Raw genomic sequence first — 11,604 nt, 5'->3', positions numbered from 1 at the left:
CAGGATAGCACATACCACGGCCTTTGTTACACCAGTCATGGTGCACTGGCTGAAATGAGTGAGCGCTTTACCACTGGGCTACGCCCCTAGTCTCCTGCCTGTGAGATGATGCATATAAAAGAAACTTTGCTGCTAATCGTGATTGAAAACAGTAGTAGCAGTGGGTTTCTCTCATTTATTTGTGTGGTCCTTAACTACATGTTCAACCCCTTCAATTACCCATTGTAATTGGCAATGCTGTGGAGTTAACTACATGTATATGTTGTCAGACATGCAACCTCTGCAGTTAAAAAAATTACTATGCCAAGAAACATGCAGAGATGAAGGAAATGTTTTATTTAATGACACACTCAACACATTTTATTTACAGTTATATGGTTTCAGACATATGGCTAAGGACCACACAGATATTGAGAGAGGAAACTTGCTGTCACTACTTCATGGGCTACTCTTTCCGATTAGCAACAAGGGATCTTTTATATGCACCATCCCACAGACAGGGTAGTACATACCACAGCCTTTGATATGCCAGTCGTGGTGCATTGGCTGGAATAATAGTCCACAACAAAAAAGTGCTGTGGAGAACTAAAAACTGTTTTCCCTCTGGACCCCCCCCCCACCCCCCCCCACCCCCCCCCGCACCCCCGGTCGTCTCCCCTGTATGTTTTGTGCCATAGACATTTTCTTAACTGCAGGAGTTGCATGTCTGACACCATATATTAATTCATAAATAAAAATGTGTTGAGTGCGTCATTAAATAAAGCACTTCTTCCTCCTTTTCTCCCCCCCCTCTCTAAGTACTGACCTTTGCTATTATAGTAATGACGTTAATGCTAATGGGTTTCATCTCTGGCACTGTTAATAAGTACTAGTTAAACAGTGTACTGGTGTCGTTAAACAAACGTTCCTTTCCTTTGTTAAGCCGTTCATCAGAATAAATACGTCTGTGTGTATTGATCTCGAAGATGAGCGTTTGCACATCTGTGCAATAACACGAACAAGATTTCCATACTTATTTGATTAGGACTTCTTTTCCGACATTTAATATTTACATAATGCAAACAGTGTATGATAAAATACAGATCAAAGATACCTGTTATAATTGTATATTAATCAAAATAATGTACATCGTGCCGTTGTCATATGCTGCATAGTTCAAACTTCAAACAAATTTACATAGTCCTGAAATTTTACATGGTTCATTTAACAACACCTTGATCCCCACCCGCCATCATACAGGCATATGCTCGTAGGGAACATAAATAGATGTGGCCTACAATAAATCACTTGTTCCAGCCAGTGCACCACAACTGGTATATCAAAGGCCGTGGTATGTGCTATCCTGTCTGTGGGAAAGTGCATATAACAGATCCCTTGCTGCATTTGGAAAAATGTAGCAGGTTTCATTTGATGACTACGTGTCAGAATTACCAAATGTTTGACATGCAATAGCTGATGATTAATTAATCAATGTTCTCCAGTGGTGTCATTAAACAAAACAAACAAACGGACTACAGGCTGGTAGGTACAGGGTTCGCAGCCCAGTACCGGCTCCAACCCTGAGCGAGTTCTTAAAGGCTCAATTGGTAGGTGTAAGGCCACTACCCCCTCTTCTCTCTCACTAACCACTAAACAACTAACAACTAACCCACTGTCCTGAACAGACAGCCCAGATAGCTGAGGTGTGTGTGCCCAGGACAGCGTGCTTGAACCTTAATTGGATATAAGCACGAACATGAGTTGAAAAAAACCAAAACAGTAAATCATCCGTCTCTTGCATCATAATTACGTGTTATGCAGTCAAACCCACTCGTGTGGCCGCCGCTGTTACTACTACATCTTATGAGAATCAGCTAAATATTGTCACTATAATTCAACCGGTTTTCGTTTACAACTAAAATTGTCTGGTTCCAACAGATTTCTGCTTTATTAAAATAGCGACATCTCTGCTGTAGATAGTTTGGGTGTTTTAGTGCTAAACTATATAATAATCCATTTAATATACTATGTTATTGTCTCCAACCACCTCTGTATTGTCACAGGTGGCACGCGTGACTTTGTAGCAGTATTGTACACCTACACACCGCACAGTCTCAGCTATATACCGCACGCATACTCGGCTCTCTCTGTCTCATATTGATTCCATCTTGTGTATTCATCAGCTACCATTCTTGCCAAGTTCACTGTACTCCGATGGGTTGCTGATCATTTTCTTGTGGTGTAAGTATATACAGTGAAACAATGCTTTTATTTATAACAGAAAAAAATTGACGTAATTTGGTTTTAATGTAGCTGTTTTTATATATCTGGATTTAATATAAATGTGATATCATACAGACACACATGTGGCAGATCTTACGACTGACCCGTACTAGGCACCAGTGTTGCTGTGTGTAAATTGTGCAGTGTTGTGACAAAATAAAAATTAAAAAAAAACATTCTGCTTGGTTTCATGAATATAAAACTAAGGCCGTTTTATTTAATTTAGCTGTTTATTTGGATTTTAAATAACTGTAATGTTATTATATATACCCACATGTACCATGTAGTAGAAACGTCCTGTAGTATGCACCAATGTAGCTGTGTGTAAATTGTGCAGTGTTGTGACAAAATAGGAGAAAAAACACATTCTGCTTGCTTTCATGAATAAAACTAAGGCAATTTTATTTTAAGTTAGCTGTTTATTTGGATTTTAAATAACTGTAATGTTATTATATATACACACATGTACCATGTAGTAGAAACGTCCTGTAGTATGCACCAGTGTAGCTGTGTGTAAATTGTGCAGTGTTGTGACAAAATAGGAGAAAAAACACATTCTGCTTGCTTTCATGAATAAAACTAAGGCAATTTTATTTTAAGTTAGCTGTTTATTTGGATTTTAAATAACTGTAATGTTATTATATATACACACATGTACCATGTAGTAGAAACGTCCTGTAGTATGCACCAGTGTAGCTGTGTGTAAATTGTGCAGTGTTGTGACAAAATAGGAGAAAAAACACATTCTGCTTGCTTTCATGAATAAAACTAAGGCAATTTTATTTTAAGTTAGCTGCTTATTTGGATTTTAAATAACTGTAATGTTATTTATATATACACACATGTACCATGTAGTAGAAACGTCCTGTAGTATGCACCAGTGTAGCTGTGTGTAAATTGTGCAGTGTTGTGACAAAATAGGAGAAAAAACACATTCTGCTTGCTTTCATGATTAAAACTAAGGCAATTTTATTTTAAGTTAGCTGCTTATTTGGATTTTAAATAACTGTAATGTTATTATATATACACACATGTACCATGTAGTAGAAACGTCCTGTAGTATGCACCAGTGTAGCTGTGTGTAAATTGTGCAGTGTTGTGACAAAATAGGAGAAAAAACACATTCTGCTTGCTTTCATGAATAAAACTAAGGCAATTTTATTTTAAGTTAGCTGCTTATTTGGATTTTAAATAACTGTAATGTTATTATATATACACACATGTACCATGTAGTAGAAACGTCCAGTGTTGGTGTGTGTAAATTGTGCAGTATGCACCAGTGTGTTAATTGTGCATTGTTGTGACAAAATAGGGAAAAAACAAAAACATTCTGCTTGATTTCGTTGATATAAAACTATGGCAATTTTATTTAAATTTTACTGTTTATTTGGATTTTATGTGTAAATTGTGCATTGTTGTGACAAAATAGAAAGGATCCTATATCTGTGAATATAAAATGTGTTTTCTTGTTGTGCAAATTTTATTTATGGGTGTTCCATCCAGTATTGTGGTGTAAAAAGAAAAAAAAAAAGAAAATAATCAAATAAGACCACACAACACCCCCCCCCCCCCCCCCCCATCACAACAACATACATACACACATACATACATACATACATACATGTGTAATTAAAATGCAGGTGATAGTTAATATAAAAAATATATAAGTAGAGATTTCAGTTATCTATACTCTAACAGTAAATTGTAATAGTCACTGCATGGTACCAAGTTTTAACATTTTGTAGCATGGAGTACGGTATGTAATATAAGAAACATTTGGAGCCTGTAAATACTGTTATGTTTGGATTCTAAGACTGTTATACGTTCTTGCACATCTAATCATGATAATGTAGCAGTCTGTATAGTGGTGGAGTTATTGTAAACCAGTGTTACAGATTAGCAATTTATTGTACGTAATACTGTGAACTGCATGGGACCTGATTCTATAATTGCTTGGCATCATTGAAGTGTACCATTTAGTGACTTCCTATATTATGTCATGGTGACACTGGCAATGTCTCTATAGTAATAAAAACAATTACTGTTGTCTGTTTTTTGTAAATTGTCTGCGACATATATACTCTTCAAAAGAAGAAACGCAAAACCACATTGTCGTAACATTTGGAGAATTGATTTAATTATTGAATGGTGAGTCCGATAATTACCAAATGTTGCAGGATTGTTCACAATTCACTCTAGTCCATTGTGAGTAAGTGATAGGACACACCACCAAGGTCAAGGTCATCTGGAGTCAATACCGGGTGTGGCCTCCGCGTGTGTTGACAACTGCCTGGCACCGCCTGCCCATTGAAGCAACCAGAGTACGGATGACATCCCGGGGGATGGTGGCCCACTCGGCCTGCAAGGCTGCTGCCAGCTCGGGCAGGGTCTGGGGCTGTGGTTGTCGCTGTCGGAGGCGTCGGTCCAACTCGTCCCATAGATGCTCAATTGGGTTCAAATCCGGTGATATCGATGGCCAAGGAAGGACATTAATGTTGTTGTTCTGTAGGAAAGCCGTTGTGAGACGTGCTGTGTGAGGCCTGGCGTTGTCATGTTGGAACACTGCGTTGGCGTTGGCCATAACTGGAACGATGTGTGGCCGGAGGATCCAGTCAATGTAGCCCTGTGCATTCAGGTTGCCCTGCACATGGACCAGGTCAGTTCTGCCAGTGTGTGAGATGGCTGCCCACACCATGACACTACCCCCGCCGAATCTGTCCACTTCCTGCACGCAGTTTGCCGCATAACGTTCACCACGACGCCTATACACGCGACATCTTCCATCATGATGTCGGAGCAGAAATCGGGACTCGTCACTGAACCACACCTGTCTCCATCGCAGGTGAGGCCATTGTCGATGAATCTGGCACCACTGCAGTCGGAGTCGACGGTGTTGTGGTGTTAAGATGACACCTCGAACTGGACGTCTGGCACGAATTCCTACCTCACGTAGGCGGTTCCGTACGGTCTGGTCGGATATCCTGCGCAAACCTGGTATTGCTGCGGCTGTGGAGGTGGCAGTAGTCAATCGTTCCCGAAGGTGGCGTACCCGGATGTAGCGGTCCTGCCCGGGGGTAGTGACCCGTGGTCGACCGGATCTAGGGAGGTCACGTGTTGATCCATGTTGCTGGTAACGGTCCCACAGTCTGGAGATGGTGCTTGGGGACACATGGAATGCCCTGGCAACGGCCGTTCTGGATTCGCCTGCGTCTAGTCGGCCGATGGCATTGTTTCTCTGCGGTTCACTGAGACGTGGCATGTCCTGGATTGTCAACTGTCGGCCAGATACAGAGGCCAGGCAAGCGAACACCCTGCACTTTTATACTGTCGGTGTTCATGTTGCACGTGCAGACAACGCACGTGCAGTGGTGACATAGTTTGCACGTGGCTGCGTTTTTGCGAATAATCACATTTTGGAACTTTATTGTACAGTAGCTGCGTTTTATCGAATGTAACCGTGGGAATGTGTTTGGGACATGCAATGACCTTATATTCACAAAGCATGAACCGGTAGGAAACATAAAATCGGAGTTATAACCCATTTGTACCCTTTTGCGTTTCTTTTTTTGAAGAGTATATTTATAGAGAACGTGAAGAGTGATATTACAAAAATTATTAAGTCTGTGAAAACAAATAACAATCACAAACAATGTTTTATATTTTAAAAGTCTTATTCAACTTACTGTGCTAGCACAACCAACAAGCTATACAACCTGAGTCATAACCTCCACTGCAGAATTGTCTTCCTTTGCATCCGGCATGTATAGTAGTAGATCTGGCCTCTGTGGTGTCTTGTTTAAGCCATCGGACATAAGTCTGGTAGGTACAGAGTTCGCAGCCCGGTATGGGCTTCCACCCAGAGCGAGTTTTAACAACTCAATGGGTAGGTGTAAGACCACTACATCTTCTTCTCTCTCTCACTAACCACTAACAACTAACAACTAACCAACTGTCCTGGGCAGACAGTCACGATAATTGAGGTGTGTGCCCAGGACAGCATGCTTGAATCTTAATTGGATATAAGCACCAAAGTAAGTTAAAGAAAGAAAGAAAGTAGATCCACACAAGGGTAGACCATCAATCTCATCTTCAATTCTAAAACAGTTATTATTTATGCAGTTTCAGACTGATAGGGGATTTAATTCATTTGAGGTAACCACTGCATATGTAACCTTGCACAGTCGGTCTATTAATAAAACACTTTATGTGGTTTATCTCCATTTGTTTCCTATTTTGGTCTTGAGCGTATTTTTAAAAACAGTTTTTAGTTTTGGCCATGAATTTCACTGCAAAAAATAATTGTTATTAATATACAAAACAATTCCAGGTAAGTGCATAATTTAAAATTTAAATTTTTAGATTTGAAACCAATGTTTAAGGTTGGTAGAGACTGTATTTGTATTGCACTACTGGTTCCAATCACCAGAATGATTACACTGGAGAGGTACTAGGGGAGACCTGTGTATGAACTATTATAGATATTACATCACTGGGTTTGAAATCATATATTGCATTTCTCTGTGTGAAATAATACTGATATTACATTGCTGTGTATGAAATGGTAACAAATATTACATCACTGGGTTTGTCTAGTGGTGTTGTTAAACAAAAAAAGTTAAAGTTTTGCTCTGTGTAAAGTAATGCTGACACAGTATATTACATTGCTGTGTATCAAATGGTAACAAATATGACATCACTGGGTTTGAAATTGTACATAGTATTGCTCTGTGTGAAGTAAATCAGATATTGCAGCATGTGGAATAGCAACACATATTTCATTACTGAGTGTGGTGCTATGTGTCTTATCTGCTGAACATGCACAGCAGCTGTTGTTGATTAAATTACTGGGGTCGTGAAAATCTCATTATATTGTAACTTTGTAATGTCATTCTCATTAGCAAAGTTCACGCCGACACTCAGTCTTAAAGCTTGAAGAAATCAGCAATGTATTGATTGGCTTGGTAAACATCACACATTGGATACTGGATATCAAAAAAAAATGTTTAGATTATTCTTTTATATGCATTTAAACCAGGAAGCTATACAAGTGTGAGAACAAAAAATCATTAAAGTAATGGAACATTCACCTTCCATGCACATATGATGGTGAAGTAATGACACTCAATTAAGTTTGTACACAGCTCTAGTTACGTTAACTTGTTACAATTAAATTCCAGAAATGATCCTATGGGTGTAGGGGTGTGTTGATGCATGTTAATTGGGGATGGAGTTCAGGATTTAAAATTTTATATTACCGTACTTAAATTATTGATTCTCAGCCATATACCACCCCAAAAATGAAATGTTAGGTGAATGGGAACAAGTTAAAGTTTGTTTTGTTCAACAACACCACTTGAGCACATTGATTTTATTAATCATCGGCTATCGGATGTCAAATAATTGGTAATTTTTACCAAGTTTAAGACAGGAAACCTGCTGCATTTTTTTCATTAGTAGCAAGGGATCTTTTATTTGCACCATCCCACAGACAGGATAGCACATACCACGGCCTTTGATATACCAGTCATGGTGCACTGGCTGGGATGAGAATCAAATTAGTAGAGTTGTGGTAACTTGTTACGGTTAAATTCCTGAAATCATCCTATGGGAGTAGGGGGTGTGGATACATGTTAAATGGGGATGGAGTCAGGGGCCTAATTCACAAAGCTCTCTTAGGCTCTGCTAGACAACAAAGCATCCTCTTTGCATGTCTTTTGGCATTGCACTGCGAGATCGCAGTTGCGAGAGTTTAGTGAATTAGGTCCCAGGATTTAATTTTTTTTATTACCATACTTAAATTATTGATTCTCCTCCATAAACCACCCCAATATTTTAATGTTAGGTGGATGAGAAAATAATTCTAATAACAGAAAAATAAATGATGATGTCTTTACACTACCAGTTAAAAGCATGGGGAAACAAACGATGATGTTTTTAAACAAATGCGTGGGAAAAATAAATGATAAATTCATTCAAAGTGCATAGTGGTGCTAGTGGTGTCTGCTGAATTGGGGTGATGGATTGATGCTTGGTCGGTTGGTTGGATGGATCAAATGGTTCATGGATAACATATATAATTTTGAACAATCGTAAGTGCATTACCCCAGTGTTGTTGTGTTTTCAGTAACCGTAAATTCCGGTCTCTGTGTTGTGTGTTGTGTGTGTGTGTGGTAAATAGCACAATTACTGTCTTTATCGTGGATGCTGACGTCATAATAACAGTGTTTGTTCACCTGATATATACAAGTGAGCAGCAAGCACTCAACCCATAATTACACTTCGGTATCTTAAAGAAAGACAAATACAACGAGATCTTAATAAAACAATTACCATTTTTCATTTAATTCTACAATAGAACTAAAGCTACAACACTGAGCTCTTTAATTTAAAGATGCTGACCCTAGTTATATTTGCCCTGCCTTAACGAAGTGAAAAGGTGAGTTGTAATTAGTACTTTTTCAGGGGAGGCAGGATTGAGCTCAGTCCGTTGAGTGCTTGCTTGTGGTGCTGGCATCGCAGGATCCATTCAACTGATGGGGGGGGGGGGGGGTTTCCTCATTCAACCAGTACACCACAACTGGTCAAAAACTGTGGTATGTGCTTTCCTGTCTGTGGAAAAGTGCATATAAAAGATCCTTTGCTGCATTAGGAAAAATGTGGCAGGTTTCCTCTGTGTCAGAATTATCAAATGTTTTACTTCCAATAGCCGATGATTAATTAATCAATGTGCTCTAGTGGTGTCATTAAAAAAAAAAAAACAACACTTTTTTACATTTCCAGTGGTAGTGGCAGTGTCAGCATTTGCATTTTGCTAAATATTTAAGCTTCATGTTTAGTTCCATTTCTCATACTATAAGCCCTATATCACTGAAACGGTTTGTAGTTGCACAGTATGGATGTTCATCACAATGCATTGGAAAAAAACCCACATACATAATTAAATTTTTAAAATTAAAATTTAAAAATTAAAATGCTATTGCGTTTAGCTCAACATTTACTTACAATTGTACTGGGTTGAAATAAAACAAACATTATATTCCTTGGCATATTTGTCTTTGTTTTCACATGTCGGACTTCACTGCACCGAGTAGAAATATGTTAAGTGGAATTACATAGCAGACCTGGAGAGAATGCTGCATATCATTCAGCCATTATTCTGGCACATAAGCTCATCACGGTAATCTGTCCTGATTCAGTCTACGAGTCACGTCATTCACAAGATGTGACAATAGATTCATTCTAAAGAGGTCTTGCTGTGTTCTTTCATGATTGCATTACGGGTCTGCAGGGTTCTCGTGTATTGTCTGTTGTAACGCTGTGGTTTGACATCGTTAACATCGCTGTCAGGACATTGCCATGTGATCCTGCCAAAACGAATCCAGGTCAAAAACCCCTCTGGTTAAAAACCCCTCAGTCAAAAACCCCTCAGTCAAAACCCCTTCCAGTCAGAACCCCCTGCAATAAATAGTCAAATGGTCAAAAAACCCTCTTTTTTTTGTTGTATTTATGGTGGTAAAATTAGTATAATGTTGATATAGATGGATAATTGTTTTAATTTTTTATAAATAATTCTCTGAAATATATATAGTTATGTTGTTATTTAGTGTATTGTACACGACAGACTTCAAGGCTTTAAATGAAGCTACTCATAGACTTGGAATTATAATTTTTGTAAAATGTTTGATCTTAGAGCCATGTTTGATCTTAGAGATTAATGTAATTGGGAAGCCTTGGAAAAATCCTAAAATAATATAATGAAAGAACTTGATAGTAATTAGAAATATTTATAAATTGTTTGATCTTAGCTACTGAAGGGATAATTTTTTGTTATTTTTTTATAACATAACAGTTATAAGAAACTCGGGTTTCGACTGGAGGGGGTTTAGACTGGAGGGAGTTTTGACTGAGGGGGTTTTGACTGAGGGGGTTTTGACCAGAGGGGTTTTTGACCAGTTACCTGCCAAAACGGGTGTCACCTCCAGTGGATTACATGGAGAGATCTCCCTCCGCTAATTGCAGTGGAACTGACCACCATAGTGTATAATGCTGCTGTATAGGAATTCATTTGTGAGTGTCGACTTGTCGTCTTTATCATTTCATGATTTGTGTTCATCTTCACCAATTGCAATGAAGCTGACCATTGTAGTAAATCATGCTGCTGTACCATTACATAGAGGAATTCATTCAGTGTCATCTTTATCTCTTCATGATTGGATTCACCTTGGAACTGCAGGGTCTGTAGGGTCCTCCCTTGTGTGGTTTCCATTGTGATGCTGCCAATAGAAATTAACTGTTAACAGCACTGGGCAGGATGTTGTGCCATTATCCTGTCCAACAAGTGTCACTTTCTATTCTGTCACTGTGTGGATGTATGAAGAGATCTTCACTAAGTGCAGTGGAGACTAATCACTGTATTTAACAATTTTGCTGTGGCATACAGAAATTCATTGTGAGTGTCCTCTTATCTTCTTCTTGTTGGTCCTACCTGTTGTAAGTAGTCTTGGGGGGGGGGGGGGGGGGGGGGGGGGGGGGTATGAGAGGGAAGGAGGAAGGAGTTTCAATAAAATGAAACTGGCAGTCAAGCATTTCTGACTGGGGTTGTAACTGTCCATCTGTCAATCAATTCTCCAACCAGGCCTTCCGTCCAACTATCCATCCAACCATCTGTCTGTCTGTCCGTCCATCCATCTTTTCATCCATCCATCCGTCCATCCATCTGTTCATCCATCCATCCATCTGTTCATCCATCCATCCAACCCTGGCATCCATCCATCCATCCATCCATCCATCCATCCATCCATAAATCCATTCACCATTCCATCCATCCAACTATCCTTCCATCTATCTATCCATATCTATATCACCAATTTATCAATCCTTCCATTCATCCATTGATCCATATATTGGTCCATCAGTCCATCCATCCATCCATCCATCCCATACATCTAACCCATCTAACCCATCCATCCATCCATCCATCCATTCATCCATCCATTCATCATTCCATCCATCCATCTATTCCATCCATCCAACTATTTCTATCTATATCACCAATTTATCCATCCATCCACTCATCCATCCATCCACCCATCCATCCATCCATCCATCCATCCATCTATCCATATCTTTCAATTTCTATCTATATCACCAATTTATTCATCCATCCATTCATCCATTGATCCATATATTGGTCCATCAATCCATCCATCTATCCATCTATCCATCTATCCATCCACCAATCCAACCAACCATCCATCCATCCACCTGTTCATCCATCCATTCATCCACCTGTCCATCCGTCCGTCCGCCCGTCCGTCCATCCATCCATCCATCCATCCATCC

The 11,604-nt window shown here is 39.3% G+C and overlaps 1 protein-coding gene across 1 annotated transcript in view; it reads left to right on the top strand.

Annotated features, from left to right (window-relative positions):
* Positions 1-2,107: 2,107 nt before the first annotated feature.
* Positions 2,108-11,604, top strand: part of LOC121379446 (G protein-activated inward rectifier potassium channel 3-like) — an 80,635-nt gene continuing 71,138 nt past the window's right edge. Inside the window, exon 1 of the mRNA XM_041508089.1 lies at positions 2,108-2,220. The gene's annotated coding sequence lies outside the window, so the exon portion shown is untranslated. The remainder of the gene's footprint in view (positions 2,221-11,604) is intronic.

This window comes from Gigantopelta aegis, chromosome 8, assembly GCF_016097555.1.
Source record: "Gigantopelta aegis isolate Gae_Host chromosome 8, Gae_host_genome, whole genome shotgun sequence".
In the NCBI taxonomy this organism is placed as follows: domain Eukaryota; kingdom Metazoa; phylum Mollusca; class Gastropoda; order Neomphalida; family Peltospiridae; genus Gigantopelta; species Gigantopelta aegis.
This window is presented reverse-complemented; position numbering and strand designations above follow the sequence as displayed.